Raw genomic sequence first — 20,247 nt, 5'->3', positions numbered from 1 at the left:
AGATTATACGTAGCGGAGTGTTGCTAGAGACTCCAGTATCCTGAGAGTGTGAGGAGGCTGCAGAAGCCATATTAGCCCACACCTATAGTCGGAAATGACATAAAAAGTGTGCGAAGGTTAAGATAGGGCCTCGTCCCGTCCCAGCAAGCAGGGTTAGGACAACCTAGGAGGGGGATGAGTCCATGGGTTAGGCAGACAAAACAAACCAAAAAACATAAAAATATTAACGTGAACAGCAAGAACTTTAAACAAGTAATAAGTGAACTAGGAGTAATCATGTCTCACGGACACGGCACTCCACATACGAGACCCGAATTAGAAGATCAGGACAATGAGAAGCAACAAGCCAGCAGGTAACAGTCACAGTCAAGTGTCGGGCAAGGAGAAATATAGCTTCGCCTCTCCTGAGTCATCAAAGAACAGCGGTTTACCATTCTCAAAGACTCGGAGGTGGGCTGGGTAAAGGAGGGAGAAATTGACTTTGGTGTCGAAGAGATGCTTACAAATGGGAGCGAACTCTCTGCGTTTGGCAGCCACAAGTGCTGAGAAATCTTGAAAGATGAGGAGGCGATCTCCATTGTAGGACAAGGAGGCCGTTTTACGATAATGGTCAAGAAGTTTCATCTTGTCAGCATAGTTCAAGATTCTCATTATGACAGGACGGGGACGTCCAGTGGTGTTCCTCCGCTCCGGTCCGAGCCTGTGGGCTCTCTCAGTCATAAGTGGGACTCCTTTAAGGTCCATAGCTAGTTGTTTCGGGATGCCGGATGAGAGAAGAGCCATCAGTTCATGACCTTTGACCGATTCCGGTATGCCGATGACCCTCAGATTGTTATGCCTGCTGCGATTTTCAAGGTCATCGATCTTCTCTGATAGGTCGGCAATCTCGGATTGGTTGGCTTGTATGGTCTCTGGGCCGCGGACAGGTCATCTTCCAGTGTGGATATCCGCTGTTCCGCTTCATCCAATCGTGTACAGTGTTGATTGAGTTGGGTTAGCGTAGCTTCGATAACTTCCTTAATGCCGGCTAGTTTTTCGTCCAGTAGGGAGCCTAGAACAGCCACTAGGTCATTGTGTTTCATTTTCTGCTGCTTGACGGGCGGTCTGGATCTACGTGTGCGTTGAGATGTAGAGCGTGAGGTGGAGCGGTCAGAGTCGGAGGAGTTGCCACCAGGAGTTCCGTCACAAGATGGTAGTGAAACCCCCACAGCAGACATTGATGTAGGAATTAGGAATTTTTCCATGTAGTCGTAGAATAGCCACCGCTGCGGAGGTACGCAGAGAGTAAGATATGTCGAGAGTGTATCGGGCGTCACATCACCGCAGGTTCAATGTAGGAGACAGCCAGGTTGAGGGCCAGCCCATATGGAGGGCAAGATGAAATAATCACAACTGGCCTACATAAGGCATCATGAAGGAGGCAAAGTGGATGGTGAATGGCTTGGAGGGTAGTAAGCTGAGGCAGGTGGGCAGTGTCCCAGATGTGTAGAAGGGGGAGGGGGGGAGAGTTCCTCACCACACCACCAATATAGGTCAATACCGGCAGTGCGGCTTCCGTCTCCCGCCGTCACCAAACCCCAGGGCAGCCCGAGAGTGGGGAGACACTGCGGTTAATAATCAATGTGGTGCGCCTGGGGTGCAGATTGCAGCTTGATCTCAGCAGGGTGGCGAGGAGAGGGGGGTAACAGAGAGTGCCCCTACCAGTAGACCCCAGTGGCAGGCCAGCGGGAGAAAGTATCAGGGAGCAATGTAGGGGAGAACACCTTACCAGTGGTGCGGCTGGCGATAGGGTGCTGGTGTCCTCTCCCCGCAGCTCCGCTTCGTCCGGGCCATCTGCAGGAGCAGGAAGGAGAGAGCCGCCGGGTCCCATCGCCGGAGGCAGACTGCGGCGCCGCCCGTCAAGTCTCCCCACTAAGGTAGCGATCGCGGGTCAGGTGAGGCCGTCCGCAGCTGACAGCCAGGTCCGGGGGTGCCAGGGGGGAGGGGCAGCTTCAAATGTCTTCACCGCGGCGCGGTTGGAAGCCTGACGGACCGATGGCCAAATCGAGGTCCCGGCTTCAGAATCCAGAGTAGACCGCAGTCCGCTGGAGCCTCCACGTCGCTCCCCGACTCCGCGGCCTCGGGTGTTCAGAAGCAAGGGGGGGTGGGAGAGGGAAGAATGGGGTAAAAATAAGGGTTTGAGCTGTGCAGGAGGGAGAAAATGAAATTTAGATACAGGAGCTGCAGGGAGCTGCAACTGCCCTCTTTCACCGTCAGGCCACTCCCCCGTAAACAGTCTTTCTAACAGTCAATCCTGTCGTTTCCAGCTATGCAACATTGCTCGTATCAGGCCATATCTCTCCCAGAGTGCAACTAAACTCATCATCCACTCACTGGTCATCTCACGACTTGATTACTGCAATGTCCTCCTCACTGGCCTCGCTTGCTCCCATCTTGCTCCCCTCCAATCTGTCCTGAACTCCGCAGCTATGCTTATCTTCCTCTCCCGCCGCACCACATCTGCCACTCCCCTTCAAAAAAATCTACACTGGCTCCCATTCCCCTACAGAATACTCTTCAAACTCCTCACCCTCACATACAAGGCCATCTCTAATTCCACTGCTCCCTACATCTCCAACCTCCTTTCCCTTCATACTCCCTCCCGCCCCCTACGGTCGACTAATGACCGTCGCCTCTCCACCGCCCTGGTCACTGCTTCCCATGCACGAGTTCAGGATTTTGCACGTGCTGCACCCCTTCAGTGGAACGCACTCCCCCGCTCCATTAGACTCTCCCCAACCTTGCAAAGCTTCAAACGGGCTCTAAAAACCCACCTATTCATCAAAGCGTACCCTTCTAATGCATAACCCAGAGCTGAAGCCACGTCTCCACCCCCTGCCTCATGCCGTGAACATCTCAGCTTTGCTTGCATACTGCCATCAGGCTACCTCCCGCTTGCCTGAACCTCTTGTCATCTGTCTGTCGCCCCTCCCCAATAGATTGTTAGCTCTTCAGAGCAGGGCCCTCTTTCCTCTTGTTATCTAAGCCCTAGTCTCAACACATTTCACTCACAGCTCTCCCCTACTCAACGACCATTTTTATCCTGCTAGTAAAGGCTCATCTTCATCTATGACCACCAGCCTCTAGTAGTACGATGATCACTCCCTCAATACTTACATCTTAGCTGTACTATGTCTTGAGAATGTGTGGTGCTCTGTTACCTGTACTCTATTTCTGTTATTTATTTACTGTAATGCAATGTTTTGTCCCCTGTACTGTCCTTTGTACGGCGCTGCGAAACACATGTGGCGCCTTATAAATAAAATGTAATAATAATAATAATTTCTAACAAAACCCTCTTTTTCCTATGCAGGTGCTACTTAATACATACATACATTCATATGAGAAGCGCTCTCTTTTAACAATTTACAGTTAATCTGCATAGATGAGCTGCTGCACACATTTTTATAGCGCAGGTTATATATTCATATAGTGGCATTATTACGTCTTTCTGCTTCTGTTTCCTCTCCCTATGCAACCAAGCATCTGACTTGCCTTCTTGATTGCTCTGTTACATTGCTTACCTGATTTAAGGGAGTCAGTATGATATCCCAGCTGTCGGGATCTCATTGGTCAGGAGACCGATGCCAGGATCCCGACAGCAGGAATACCAGCGGCGAGCGCAGTGTGTCCCCTCACGAGCTCGCTGTGCTTCAGGCCTCGTGGTGACCTTCAATTGCCACAGGGATATATTTCTCCTCGGGTGGTGGCATGGACCACCACCCGACTGGGTATTCCGTGAGGTGGGTGGGATTGCGACTGCCGGTATTTCACCAGATGTCGGGATTCTGGCATCGGTATCCTGACTGCCAGGATCCCGGCAGCCGACAACTTGAATGCCTCCCAATTTAAGTGTCCTAAAATAGTGACATCTAGATCCCCACATTTAGCCTTGTATTTTTGAAACCTAAATGCATGATCTTGCATTTTGTGGAATTTAACTTAGTTGCTACACTTGTGACCATTCATTCTTCTAGTCTCCCTAGATCATCAATCATTTGTTTTACCCCTCTTGGTATGTCTAGCCTGTTGCATACCTTTGTGTTATCTGCAAAAAGTCATACTTTACCTTCAATACCATTTGCAATGTCACAGATCCCTGGGGTACTCCACTGGTAACCTTTCCTTCCTGTGAACGCACTCCATTTACTACAACTCTTTGTTTCCTGTCCTGCAATCAATACCTTATCCATTCAACCATCTCAGAATCCAATCTCAAGCTTTCAAGTTTATTTAACAGTCTTAAATGTGAGACAGTGTCAAAAGCCTTTCTAAAGTCTAAGCTACATCTATTGCCCCTCTTTGATCTATTACTTTTGTCACCCAGTTACTCACACTAATCTTATGAGCCCTCTGATCAGAGCCTGCCATCTATACAAGGTGGGCTCATTCATATTGTCATTGTCAGTTAGGTACAACTTGCTGAATCCCAGGTACTGGACTTTGCTGTTTTCTGTTTACTATTCAGCAATGTGCCATGGGTAATGATATTGTGCAGGGTATCCTATTAGCCCTGATAAGCTGTGGCTTATTGGGATAGTGACACCTGCCTCAGTGCCGGCTTCCTTCCTGACAACTCCGGCTCCATTGCATGACCTCTGCCTGGCAAGGGCACCTGGGGCGGATGTGATTCACATAGCAGAGGGCAGGCTTCTGGGTGCCTACCCTGCAGTCCCAGGCTGCTACGACAGGCATTGGGTTCTTACTTGGGGATGTCACCATGGCTCATTAGGGATTTTGTTTCACCTGCTCGAGGCAGGTGAAAAAGATATCGCTGACAAGTGAGGGCTTTTCGGGTTTGTGGCAGCGAAAACACACAAGTTTCACTGAACAGAGAGATATTTTTTTTTATTTTTTACGGGAGATGTAATTGGATACCCCATAAAATAATATTGGTGAAGCACCCGTTTTTCGCTCCTGATGTTTCATCGCACTTAATTGGATACCCCTTTAACCTTAATTGGACTACATGTTAGCCCTAATTAGTGATGTCTGAAACTCACTGCGGAAGTCCAAGCACCTTGGATCTATAAGGTGGAAATGGCTGCTATAGATGAAATTTATGAGCAGCCTGTCTTTTGATATTTACAGAAAGGGGATGAATATTACAGAAAGCTGCAGAGGTAAAATTTTATATATGTGCCTGGCATTGCCTTGAGGACGGTGAGGGTCTGTACTGGTCAATATCACCCATCCCAATAGCTCACAGCTTCTCTCTTATATACAGTAGTTACTGCTCTTGTATATACTTTCTCTGTCTCCCTTAATACTTCTGTCAGCCTCTCTCACTTTCTGTGTCCATCTCTATCTCTCTTGTTCCCTCCCCCCCGCTTATTTTTCTTTCTGACTCTCTCCCTGTCTGTCTCTGCTTCTCTGTCTGTTTCTCCTCCTTAACTTTCTGTCTTTGTTATACTGTATGGGGGAATTCAATTGTTAATCGCGCTGGCGGCCGCTAGATGGCACCCGACAGAGCAATTCAATTGTTGCTCCATTTGGGTGTGAACATCCACTTGCACTGACATTTCCACTCACAGCCCCCGTGCCGGCGAGTAGAAATTAGTTAAGTGACCCATTAGGGTGCCAAAATGGCACTTTTCCCATCACTTTGGTCAGGTTTAGCTGTTTTACATGGCTAAACTGAGCCAGTCTGGGCATGATCAGTGTGAAAAAAAAAATTGGATTGTACCCCGCTATCTCCCATCATTTTAGATGGGAGATTGGGTGGGCAAAACAACTGAATTCCCCCTGCGTCTATGTGTCAGGATGTGCTGGAGCTACTCTGTATTTATACAGTATACTGCCTTACTTTACTTTGTCACTCCCCTGCCCATTAGTATGTTACTTTCTTGCCTCTGTGTCTCTTGTTCATTTCTCCCCTGTGTTTATTTTTTTTTTAAATTCAATACTTTTTTATTGATTTTCAGTTTTTCCTTTAAACAAAAACACACACAAAAAAAGGAATAACACAACACACATCAGATCCCCACCCAGGGAATACGCAGATTCCCGTGTCCAGTAGGGACCAATTATCACAATTAACATAGTGAAATGGTGCAGGCCCAAATTCCGGAACATAACTTATAAGTTAAAATCAATATCACATGGTAACATGGAACTTATAGAACAATGTATGCTGTACATAGTCATCTATGGCAACGCATCATAAATATTGAGCTGAACGCAGAGCTAGAACACTGGCACATGAACAGGAGTGGCTGACCGCGGGCGCCAGGGGACAACACAAACAAAAATAGGCAGTTCACCCAAAGCAGATCTAAAGTACACACCCACCCTAACCCCCCGTTGCATGTCTAGACGTTCCAGGTCCTAGAGAGCAGGGACTCAAGCCATCGACCCCACAGGTCCTGATATTTTTTCTCCGCTTTTCTAGCTAAATATACATATTTCTCATGAGAGACCGTATCATTTACGAGTGAGACCCAGGACTGTAGTGTGGGCGCATCCCTGGCTAGCCAAAGCCTAGCGATACACACCTTGGCCAGGCCACATAGATTAATTACATAACGTCTGGCAGGGGGGTCCAGGGCATCCTCCTCCACAGCAGATAACACACATGTCATCGGGGAGCATATAGACGAGGGAATACCTGTTGACACCAGGGCGTCGGTAACACCCGACCAGAATACGACTACCTTGGGACATAGCCAGATAATGTGCCAAAAGTCCACATCCAGATTATCACATTTAGGACACCTGGAGGAGTGGGTACCTCCTATATGTCGCAACCGCACTGGTGTCATATATACTCTGTGTATTATAAACAGTTGGATTTGTTGATATCTAGTGGTGGTAGTGGACAATCGTGGAGAACATAAAGCACCCTCCCAGATCGCATCAGAGATGGCGCCCAAGTCGGATTCCCACCTGCTCCTGAGAAGGGACAACGGGTCAGAATAGTGAGATCGAAGCATGCTTGCGTAAATGTTGGACACCAGATGTCCGCTTCCCAGGGACTGCAGGAGAGACTTGACCGGGGAATCGGCAATCGTTGGAGGAGTTCCAGGAAATTGTGCGTTAAGCGCATGTCTCAACTGCAGGTATCGATAGAAATGTGAAGAGGGTATATTGTAATCCCGCTGAAGCTGCATGAAGGACCTCAGTATACCGTCGCTATATAAGTGTCCCAGGGACGTCACTCCCCACCTCCCCCACACCGCCCCAGCCCGCAGCGAAGCCAATTCTGGGAAGCCGAGGGCACCATCCAGAGGAGTGTCCGGGTCAATACCCCGGCCCAATAGGATTACATGTACCTGTTTCCATATGAGGACGGCCTGTCTTATTATAGGGATCTTGGACAAGTTAGGATTCCCACAAAGAAGCATCTGTAATGGAGAGCCAGCAGGGTAGACCCGGAAAAGCATCTGGGAGTGTATAGTGAGAGCATCTGAGGCATTCACCCACTCCCATATATGTGCCAACTGCGCGGCATAGTAGTAAAATCGAAAGATAGGGAGAGCTCCCAGCACTTTCGGCCTGGACAGAACATCAAGTCTCAACCGCGCTCTCCTGCTGGCCCATATTAGAGAAGAGAGCAAACTGTCAATCTGTCGAAATGTCTTCAAGTTAATATATATAGGGGACTGCTGGAGAACATAAAGGAGTTTAGGCAAGTATACCATTTTTACCAAATTGACCCTGCCAGTAACAGTCAGGGGCAAAGACCCCCAAACCCTGACCTTCGAGCGTAGATAACCCATCAGCGGCATGATATTAAGGGAAACATAGGTACAAGGGTCATTCGATACCCATATACCCAGGTATTTGAAAGAATCTACCCATTTAAGGGGGGTTTGAATCACTGGGGCTTCCGAGACCGGGCCGCTAAGTGGAGTAATGGTGGATTTATCCCAGTTAATTTTGAGCCCGGAGAAGCGTCCATAGTCAGTTATTAAGTCAAGGAGTTTAGGCAAGGAGGAAACGGAATCGTCCACAAAGAGCAACAGGTCATCAGCGTATAACGCTATCCTGTCCTCTCTTGCGCCGACCCTAATGCCCACAATATCCTGAGATGCCCTAATCAAACATGCCAGTGGCTCAATAGCAATGGCAAACAGAGTCGGAGACAGAGGGCAGCCCTGTCTCGTTCCCCTGGATAGGGGGAAGGAGTCCGAAACAAACCCATTCACCGAGACTCTGGCCATGGGCTGAAAGTATAACAATTTAACATATTTGATAAAGTTGGGGCCCACACCAAACCTATTCATAGCCTCCCAGAGGAAGGTCCACTCCACCGAATCAAAGGCCTTTGCGGCATCCAAGGAGGCTATAACGGCAGAGCAGTCCTCCTCCCGAGGAACCTGAAAATGAGTAAACAGGCGCCTCAAATTGACAGCAGTGGACTTGCCAGGCATGAAGCCCGTTTGGTCAGGGTGTATAATTTGGGAGATAACCCGGCCAAGTCTGGAAGCTAAAATCTTGGCCAGGATTTTAATATCCGTGGGCAACAGGGAAATAGGACGGTAGGATTCAACCTTCCTGGGGTCCTTATCTGGCTTGGGAATGACTATAATCAAAGCCTCCAGCATAGACGGGGGAAGTGCATTTTGGGCAAAAATTTCACTGAACAAATCAAGCAACTAAGGGGCAAAGAATTTTGTAAATTTCTTATACAGTTCTGATGGGATGCCATCAAGGCCAGGGGCCTTACCATCGGGGGAGGCAGAGATCGCAGTCTCAATTTCCTCCACCGACAAAGGAGCGTCCAGAAGTGCCCTGGCCTCACTGGAGATGCGGGGCAAGCGGACTCCGTCCAAGTATTCACACAGCTCCAGCGGGGAACAGGTCAACCCAGAACTATATAGTGCCTGATAGTATGAGACAAATTCCGCCACGATCTGGGGGGTGCGGTCCAACACAGATCCAGCTGAATCCAAGATCTCCACCACAGTATGAGAGGAACGATCACCCCTTGCAAGACTGGCTAAATAAGAACCTGGTCTATCCCCAGTAGCATACTGGACATGCGAGGAGAAGAGAAGTCTGTGCTGGGCTTTCCCCCACAGATACTCCTTCCATTCACCCTGCGCATGAAGCCACACCAACCTAGAGGCATCCAAGCCATCCCGCACATACGTCAGCTCTGAAGCAACCACCCGGGCCTCCAATTCAGACTCACGTTTTCTGAAGGAGGATTTAAGACTCCCTACCCGCTTAATCAATGTTCCTCTCAAGAAAGCCTTGAAAGTGTCCCATAGCAGAGACACATCCGAGGTGTCATCATGCATAACAAAAAATTCTAACCAGCTAGCCTCCAAATCGGATCCCTCACCCATATGCGTCAGCCAAAAGGGATTCAATTTCCACACTGCTTGGCCTCGCTGACAGTTTAAGTCAATTTGTAATGATACAGGTGAGTGATCCGAGATACCCCTAGTCTCATATTTAACATTTTGAACTTTGGGCAAAAGCTCCCGGGACAGAAGAGCCAAATCTATCCTAGAGAAAGAAGAGTGAGAGCGTGAAAAACATGAGTATTGCCTCAAATCAGGATTCTTCAATCTCCAGGGGTCGGGGCAAGCGGACTCCGTCCAAGTATTCACACAGCTCCAGCGGGGAACAGGTCAACCCAGAACTATATAGTGCCTGATAGTATGAGACAAATTCCGCCACGATCTGGGGGGTGCGGTCCAACACAGATCCAGCTGAATCCAAGATCTCCACCACAGTATGAGAGGAACGATCACCCCTTGCAAGACTGGCTAAATAAGAACCTGGTCTATCCCCAGTAGCATACTGGACATGCGAGGAGAAGAGAAGTCTGTGCTGGGCTTTCCCCCACAGATACTCCTTCCATTCACCCTGCGCATGAAGCCACACCAACCTAGAGGCATCCAAGCCATCCCGCACATACGTCAGCTCTGAAGCAACCACCCGGGCCTCCAATTCAGACTCACGTTTTCTGAAGGAGGATTTAAGACTCCCTACCCGCTTAATCAATGTTCCTCTCAAGAAAGCCTTGAAAGTGTCCCATAGCAGAGACACATCCGAGGTGTCATCATGCATAACAAAAAATTCTAACCAGCTAGCCTCCAAATCGGATCCCTCACCCATATGCGTCAGCCAAAAGGGATTCAATTTCCACACTGCTTGGCCTCGCTGACAGTTTAAGTCAATTTGTAATGATACAGGTGAGTGATCCGAGATACCCCTAGTCTCATATTTAACATTTTGAACTTTGGGCAAAAGCTCCCGGGACAGAAGAGCCAAATCTATCCTAGAGAAAGAAGAGTGAGAGCGTGAAAAACATGAGTATTGCCTCAAATCAGGATTCTTCAATCTCCAGGGGTCGATCAGACCCAGCTCCGACACAGTGTCTGCAAATGGGGAATGCCTGGGCTGTGGGTTGGAGGACGCCCCGGACAACCTATCCAACTTGTGATTTAAAACGTTATTGAAGTCCCCCATACAGATAACAGCTATGTCAGGGGAGGCAGCCATAAAGGCAGAAGCCTTTTTAAGGACGTCATGCGAGTATGGAGGGGGTACATACACAGCCAGCAATAACAGGGGGATGGAGTTAATTCTGCCCCTGAGAAATACATATCTACCCCATTGATCCGTTTGCACGGAATCAAGTGCAAAGGGAACAGACTTCTTAATTAGGATTGACACTCCCCGGGACGCTGCAGTATGCATGGAATGGAAAGCCCAGCCCACCCATGGTTTTTTAAGGGACATAATCTTAGTACCCAGTAAATGGGTTTCCATCAGGCAAATTATATCCGAAGCGTATAGCTTAATCTGTCGAAGGATCAAGGAGCGTTTAATCTTGTCATTGATGCCCCGCACGTTCCAAGACAGAAACTTAACCAACGCCATAGCAGGGCATCATTGTAATAGTGCAGAGTGCCCGCGGCCAGCCACCGTCAGTGAACATCATAGAAAATAAGCCTGCAGTTAGTTGCAACATAGACATAGCGGAAATGAGCACATTACACAGCAAAAAATGAAAACTTATCAATACTAACAGTCTAAAGTAACCCCCACCCCCACCCCGTATACCACCTAAAACTAGCAGCATACCTGGTTCCCTAACGACAAAACTCCCTAACAACTAACAATCCCAACTAAGGCAGAGAGCACTGTAGCATACTCCACCAATACCAACTGGGGTTAAATTCATATATCCACTAAGGGGGCCAAGAATATAATGACCTTGAGACAGGAGAATCCCCCAGCTAAACTTAAAACAAAACCGGTCCCCCCCCTGACCAGCACCCCCACCCCAACAAACTAACCGCTTACCCCTTAAACTGTATAGCAGAGAGAACACCGAGAGCATAAGGCCCAAGAGCAACATAGAGGCAACATCTAACAACGCCCATCTCCACAGAGCCACCCATTCCCAGTGAAGGCCCACCACGGCCCCAAAAGGCCCCCACGTGAACAACATATCAGCACATCACAAACAGTAGTACATTGACTAGTTGAGAAATCACTTATATAAGTGCAATCAGCGGCTACCGCTCCCCAAGTCGGAAAACGTCTATCCAGTCAAAATAACAACTCGCAGGGAGTCGTAAAGAAAAAAAAAAAAAAACATAACCACTAACAATTATACATCTCTCCCATGACAATATAACAATAACATAGCAGGCATAAAAGAAGCAGTATACTTGCAAGTAGAGAAATCAAATGTATAAGTTCAATCAGCGGCTAACGCCCGCCGTGCAGGAAAGCGTCCGTCCAGCCACACTGATGCTTCACGAGGGGTCATGAAGAATTTTGTTTCTCCATCCGAGACCACCCGGAGTTTAGACGGAAAGAGCATGGCATAGGGGATATTCAGTGCCCGCAGCCTGCGTTTCACAGTGACAAACTGAGCTCTGTCCTTCTGGACGTCGACTGCAAAATCCGGAAAAACTGAAACTGGGGAACCGTTCCACTTAAGGGGATCCTTGGTGCGGGCCAGTCTCAGAATCACATCTCTATCCCGATAATGGAGGATTTTGGCGATAAATGTACGGGGAGGTGCCCCTGGAGGTAATGGGCGCATCGGGACCCTATGGGCGCGTTCCACCGCGAAGTGTGAGGAGAACTCCTCCGCTCCAAACGTATCCAACAGCCAACGTTCAAGAAATTTTTCAGGGGAGGCACCTTCCTCCTTCTCTGGGAGTCCGACGAAACGGACATTATTTCGCCGCAGTCTCCCCTCCATATCCGTCATCTTTTTATGTACCTCCGTCATCTGAGACTCCAATGCAGAAGTGCGTCTACCGAGGGGCGTAACAGTGTCTTCCAGCGTGGAGGTGCGCGTCTCAACTTCACCGACCCTCTCTCGCACCCGCTGAAGGTCTTGGTGTATAATGGATAAGTCCGCCTGGACCTGACCGATCCTGTCGGCCAAGCGGGCTTCACTGGCCGTGACTGCGTCCAGCACCTTTTGCAAAGCAGCATCGGTGGCCTCCACAGATGAGGAGCTAGCCGACGGAGAAGGTGGTTCCGAGGTCGACCGCACCTCCCCCCCCCGGTTGGGACCGTGTCGGCGGATTTCTGGCAAACTTCTCTAGCTTCGCCGCAGCGGCGGCAGACTGATGCGGTTTCACCATTATAGCCGAGCGGACGGCAGGGAGCAGGAAGTATATTAAATAGTATATCACGAACTGTCCAGGGACGGCCAATGAGTAACTCGATGTAGTATATCAGAATTGTCTAGTCGCTGCCTGCGGGTAAGTATAGTATATCAAAACTGTCCAGTGATCGTGTATGATATTGAAAGAATCAGCCTGTTAGCACAGAATGAATGAATGCAACAGGATGTAGACGTATTTCCCCCCCCCCCCTCCCTCAGTATATGGGGCACATGCAGCATAGAGCTGGATTCAATCAGATGAATTAAGTGTGTGCCATCATCATCAAAGCCCTCCAAGGGTTAACAGCACACTGCTCCCTGTCCCAGTGTGGAGCAGAGCTCAGCAGGGCAGCAGCAGTATGGGGAGAGCACATGCACACATAAACCCAACCTTGCCAGACACTACCTCCTCAGCAGCAGGACACAGGGCGATCGTGCAGGAGCTGGGGCCGCCGGAGCGAGCAAGGAGAGCGGTAGCGGGTCACGTGACGGAGCCGCGGCCGGAGATCCCCCGCAGGCGCTTCTGAACAGAGACGGGAGCGAGGCAGGAGAGGCGCCCGCCACAGCGTCCTCAGCGACAGCAGAGGGGGGAGCCGCGGACTTGACATGAGCAGCGCTCAAGACGGGAGTCGGGTGGAGGTCCCAGCGCAGGCAGCAGGATGGCGGCGTCCCACGTGGTCCAGCAGGCCCGGGGGCCCCGCTCACCAGAAGCGTTGTGTTGCCGCTGATATCACTGCTGACGGGTCCGAGAACAGCACAGGGGCACCCCCACACAGTACTACAAGTATAGGGGCGGATTGCAGGCCCAGGGGGGGACACAGGATGGTATAACAGGATAATATAGCTGGAGAGACACACAGCCTGTGTGCTACTCCATGTCCGCCGAAGCCACGCCCCCCCCCCTGTGTTTATTTTTACTGTGAAAAGCACCTCCTTTGTGGAGTCATCTTAAGTTGATATACCAGGTGAGTTCAAAACACATTTCTCCTAGTGGGTTCTACATGCACGCACCTGGTTGGTAACCTTCTAGATAGGACATTTATTAATTACTGCAAAGTAATGTAAAACCAAACTTTATCATTCATCAACTTCCGCTATAACAATAATAGAATGTAATGGTGCATAGAAACTTTCCACATTGCCTTAAATAGAAGGCATAATCATACTCATCATTTATTTGATATAATACTGTGATGGATTCCATCCTCTAAAACATCTATCTTATAAAAGCATCTGAACAGAACTTTAGGCAGGGTGGACTATCAGAGGGCTTCCATTGCAGTAGTATTCACTCTAGAATAAATACAAATTTTGTATGTGATATATGTACTGAATGTAGTAGCTGATTGGTCATTTGTAAAACAATTCAATATTGGACCTAATTGGTGATTTATTACCATGTACACTACAATTTCCGTGCACACATATAATATTCTACATCTATCAGTACTCACAACCATATTGTGACATCAATACCAGAAATAACAAGCGCCACACAAGATGTCTCAAACTAGTTTTACTTTAATTATATCCACTAGTGTTTTATGCATGTCAAATTTCTATCAAGACTGGAAGAATTGCCTGAGCGCCGGATATCTTTCAAACACATTTTTCATCTGTTCTCAGGTTAATGAAAATATTATCATACTAGAAAATGGATCAGACAGCTTTTTCATTTAGTCAATTATGGTGCATAGCTTTCAGAATTACAATTAAGCCAGAAGTCTTTATTTTAGATGATGTGTTCTGGTAAAGAATTGTTTACAATAATAGAGAGAATAATTTCATTCCAAACTCTGCAGCTTTTGTGAAAGATGAAAGGTTTGATTTAATATGTTTATTAGTTTGTATTCAACAGGTTATACTGCGGGAAATATTTTTGTATTATAAATAAGTCTTTGTAATTCTGAGAACACATTTTTTTTTTTTAGCATATTTAATCAAATATTAATTGCTGGCGGGAGCCTGTCTAGAAAATTTCCATTGTGCAGCAATTAGTGCATCGTAATTTATTTCAAATTGAGAATTTTTTGTGAATAATGAGTATTCCTTTTAAAGACTGCTCTGCCCTTTTGTTTATACTTAGCAACATAGACATTCAGTCTAACAAATCATAATGCTGGAGATGGTGCAGTGAGGATCAATGCATGCAGTAGTGTTATAAATAATGATATTTTCCTTTGTTTTTAAAGTCTCAACATAAAACACTGCGCAATACATTGTGAAGGGAGGCATTTGATATGCCGGCTGTCGGGATCAAGGCGCTCACCGTACCGACGCTGGAATCCCAACAGCCTGCATACCGACAACTATCGTGGACACCCCAAGAGGGAGAATAAATAGTATGGCACGCATAGCACACCACCGTGCCCACAGCGTGGTGAGCGCAGCGAGCCCACAAGGGGCTCTTTTGTGCTCGCCCCGCTGCCTGCATGCCGGCGGTTGTAAACCCGGGGCCCGGTATGCTGGGCACCGGGATCCCAAGTGCTGGCATAACATACTACACCCCATTGTGAGAATTATGTTTCAAATAGATAACATGCATGAGATAAATGCCATACATAGCCTAGAAAACCAATGAAAGAGAGGGGGATGCACTGACCACTCCTCCAGTCACCTCTCAAAGGAACATACTAGCTCTTCTTAGTGGGGGTGGGTGTGATTAAGTGCATGATCATACTGTCTGCTTCTTCTGCACATTGCTGAGGCTTTCAGGGTGTTAAACAGTCACAGTTACTACTGAGTTGGGAGGGGCAGCAATCTTTCATCTTTTAAAAAAATCAATGTTCATACTTAATACAGAGTGATTTTTTTTGGAGGGGATTATTTGATTTGTGCTCCAGTCAATGGATAGACACAGTCTAGTTAGACAGTCAATAGGTTGTCGACATGCAACAGGTCAACATGGTCAAAAGGACACCATGGTCGAAAGGTCAACAGTTAAAAGGTAATCTGTTTCTAAGGTCGACAGGTTCAAAAGGTCAACATAAGAGTGGTCAACACATTTGTCGATACAAGTTTTCTGCAGGGGTTATTTTTCTTCCAGCTTTTGTTTGATTTACCATCCGTGTGGGCTATGATTGGGAATAGTAACCTGGGCCAAGTGCAACAGTGGCAGCAATATACCTTCCCCAAAGTTTGGTACACATTTACACTAATTGCGGTCACAGGTGATAAAACATACAAAATGACACCCAAAAAAGTAAAAACAAACAAACCTTTTTTGTGTCGACCATTTTCATGTTGACTTTTTGACCCTGTTGACCTTTTCTACAGTTTATCTTTTTCATGTCAACCTATTGACCTTTTGTACCTAACAACCTATTGTACCTAACGACCTATTGCATGTCAACTATATGGGGTGGACCTACTGACTGTCTATCTAAAACCTGTATCTATCATACCACTCCAGTTTTATTCTGGAGACACAATGTTTTGCTTTAATTGATCCAAAAATCACAATATGAAAAGTAGCAATTTAGTTACCTTGTCCCTGGCGTCTCTGGCATCTCCTGGTTCAATGTACATGCATCTGCTTTTTTATATTATTTTTAAACTGCAATTTTACTGGCCGCCAAACCGCATATGCACAGAAATTAATACTGATCTCTGGAAAGATTATTTTACTAAATACTTTCTGTATTAAATACAGAAATGTCAGTCTGTATCAATCAGAAAGATCCATAAGGGACACTCATGTTGAGTGCATGTAATGTATTATTTTAAATAATTCAATGAGATTTAGAATAGTATTTACTTTTACACCAAAAATTATTATTTAAAATATATTAAAAATTAACTTTACATGTGGCTCACTAACTCAAGGTCATAAAAAAGAAATGACTTCCTAAACTTTGTTCTTTATAGATGAAGTTACCTTCTCTACATGCAGTATTAAAAAATATTCCAAAGGTATTTTGCTTTGTACAGGCTAAACACCTCTACAACTCTACCAATAAAAAACCCTTCAGACTTAATAAAGTATCTTCAAAAGGGGTGGTATTCAGTATGCCGGCTGTTGGGATCCCGGCGCTCAGTATACTGGCACCGGAATCCCGACACCCGGCATACCGACAACTATTCTCCCTCTCGGGGGTCCACAACCCCCCTGGAGGGGGAATAAATAGCGTGCCCGCAAGGGGCTTATTTGTGCTCGCCCAGCTGCAAGTATGCTGGCAGTTGGGATCCCGGTGCCAGTATGCTGGCCACTGGAATCCCAGCCGCCGGCATACCATACTACACCCTTCAACAGAGGGTGTAGTATGGTATGCAAACTTGGTATGGGTATTCAATTGTTTGAAAAGTCAGTTAGGTATCTGTTTTTTCCTATCTACTAGACAAGAAATACAGACACCCAACCAACTTTTCTAACAACTGAATATCCCCCTTAGTGTTTGAGTTGAGTATTTTGGTATTTGAAAATCCGGCAAAAGACAATGAGTTATTGCATTGCATTATCAACCTTTGTTCAATAAAATGATTGACCTACTGTAACAAAGGACAACTAACAAAGGACTCAATGTTTTGCATAGGTTTGTGGTTGGGTCTTCTAGCAGCTATAATAATGAAATTGCAGTCTAAAATACTGTATTTATTCAGAGCTTCCCACTTTCTTTCCTCAACAAGTTATATTTGGTTATCATAGAGTACAATGTACATTAGCCAGAAATAAGCGGTCATTACCAAAACTAGGTTTCCTTGCTTTCACAAATCTAGAACTTTACCAAACTGCATGCAGTAGCTAACGAGTCTTGCTAGTGACTGGTTTTCTCTTACTACTCAGTGGTGCAAGTGGGCGGGTACAGCGTACCCTTAAGAATTTATGTATACCTGGCAATAGGGGCATATCTGGCACTGGAGGCATATCTGGCACTGGGGGACTTGTGTATCTGGCACTGGGGGCATATCTGGCACTGGGGGGACATGTGTAACTGGCACTGGGGGCATATTTGGCACTAGGGGCATATTTGGCACTGCAGGGGACATGTGTATCTGGCACTGGGGGCATATCTGACACCAGAGACGTGCAGTGAGCTAAACAGCTCAGGAGGCACTGACTAGCACCAGAGCCAGATTTACATGCAAAATATGAGCCAAAACCTACATCTGGGCATTATACACAGGTGCAGCAGTATAACCTCCTGAGTTTTGATTAGAGATGTGCGGAAAAGTTAGCCAGGTGAGGCACTGCCTCACCTGCCATAGACTTTTTACTCCAGAGTTTTGCCTATAAAAATTATTAGAATAATGCAAAGAAGATATTTCAAACATATTTTTTGTATTTTTCATATACTTTACGCAGTCAAAACACTGGCACAAACGTTAGTATGACAGGAAAGGCTCTGTCTCACCTGCCTCACCCCACTGCACGTCACTGTCTGACACTGAGGGCATATCTGGCACTGGGGGGGACATGTGTATCTGGCACTGGGGGCATATCTGGCACTGCGGGGACATGTCTATCTGGCACTGGGGGCATATCTGGCACTGGGGGCATATCTGGCACTGGTGGGACATGTGTATCTGGCACTGGGGCATATCTAGCACTGGAAGGACATGTGTATCTGGCACTGTGGCCTTATCTGGCACTGGGGGGACATGTGTATCTGGCACTGGGGGCATATCTGGCATTGGGGGCATATCTGGCACTGTGGGCGCATTTCTGTATCTGGCACTCGGGGCAATGTATATCTGACACAGTGGAGGCATTTGTGTATCTGGCACTGTGAGGCAATGTATATCTGGCACTCTGGGGGCATTTGTATATCTGGCACTGTGGGGCAATGTGTATCTGGCATTGTGAGGCAATGTATATCTGGCACTCTGGGGGCATTTGTATATCTGGCACTGTGGGGCAATGTGTATCTGGCACTGTGAGGCAATGTATATCTGGCACTCTGGGGGCATTTGTGTATATGGCACTGTGGGGAAATGTGTATCTGGCACTGTGAGGCAATGTATATCTGGCATTCTGGGGGCATTTGTGTATCTGGCACAGTGGGGCAATGTGTATCTGGCACTGTGGGGCAATGTATATCTGGCACTGTGGGGCAACATGTATCTGGCACTATTGGGGTCATATATGTATCTGCCCCTCCCCCCATATGTGTATCACGCCCACATTTTCATTGGTCACGCACCATGTTGCATTTGGCCACACCCATTTTTGGCGCGCGCGCCTTTGGTGCGCGCACACAGTACCTATGAGACATTTTTTCTGCTTGCACCACTGACTGCACTCAAATCTTGGCCGATCCTTGAAATAAATTTGTCTATCACATTCTCATTAAAAGATTTAATTTAACTTCCTCAGAATGCCAAATTATTTCAACCAAGATGTCCAAAGCCACAGCAGCTTCTTTGAAGTCTTGGGACAAATGTATCATTACTTTGACAGTAACACCTTGGGCTTCCCTTAATCTACCTATTCTTTGCATATCACAGGTTATTCTATAACACTACTTAGTTAATTGGCAGGACAGTGTAACATAAACTCTGAGATATCACAAACAATGGATTTTTAATCTTACTATAAATGATTTCACTAAATCTATCCAAATACACCCCTGGCTACAGAGCCTCCTCTGTGCAAACTATACATTGAAGCAAATCCTCCTCAAATTTTGGCAAAATTCTCAACCTAAACTAAGAAGTTTAAATTATATATTGGTATAACATTATTAGCAGAGGGGGAGTGAGAAAACACACACATATACAGTATATATACATATAATATACAGTATACACACACACACACATGTATCTACTAGCTAAATAACCATGCTTCGCTATGGAATTTAAAGTATAATCACAAAGAGATGAAAAGTGCTGGTATTTAAGCAAATTTAATACTACTTTTAAAAATGTTTCCATATAAAACACAAAATTACACATATAACAATTGTTGCCACTGCCAGTCTTTGTCAGGCCCCACCTCCGGGCAGGCCTTTCCCAGATTGATGCTGTCAAAAAGCTGGCGCTGAAGAGAATAATCTGCCTCCTCTGCCCCGTTCCGTCTCTGAGGCTGCCGTGCTCAGTGCTGTAAAAGCTGGGATGACAGGCCAAGCTCCGCTCGCTGTATGTTAAATATGTTAGGTTTGCAGGGATAGGCTGACTCCAAAGGGCCTTAAGTCTCCTTACTTAGCTTCTCACTCTTCTTAGGGCTCCTCCTGTGAGGTAAAAAGGTAAAGATTTTCACACAACTCTTAAGGACACTGGGAGAGCTGTTGGTCTGTACCCTTTATACAGCAGATAAGCAGTTGTTCACTATCAAGCTTTCCTGTAATGCATTTAAGAGTCAAAATATCTAACTCTCCTTTCATCCTATTGCTCTCTAAGAGGTTCGGCAATGTTTAGTTCAAGTGACGGGTTGACCTCTGATAACTGAGACACTATCCTCTGCTGACTGGTTAAGTACTTATATCTGAACTATATATATATATATATATATATATATATATAGCAAATACCACTGACTCATCACAAAATCTCCTGAACCATAAGGCTAGACTGCCTTGCCGGTGGCAGTTGCAGTCCACTATTCTAATAAGGGAGCCGCACCCAGCGATGTTTGAGAGGGGTGGCAGTTGATGTGACTGTTGTTGAATGGACTGCTC

Source organism: Pseudophryne corroboree, chromosome 5 (assembly GCF_028390025.1).
Source record: "Pseudophryne corroboree isolate aPseCor3 chromosome 5, aPseCor3.hap2, whole genome shotgun sequence".
Taxonomy (NCBI): Eukaryota; Metazoa; Chordata; class Amphibia; order Anura; family Myobatrachidae; genus Pseudophryne; species Pseudophryne corroboree.
The sequence above is the reverse complement of the archived record's forward strand: the minus strand, read 5'-3'. Positions refer to the sequence as shown.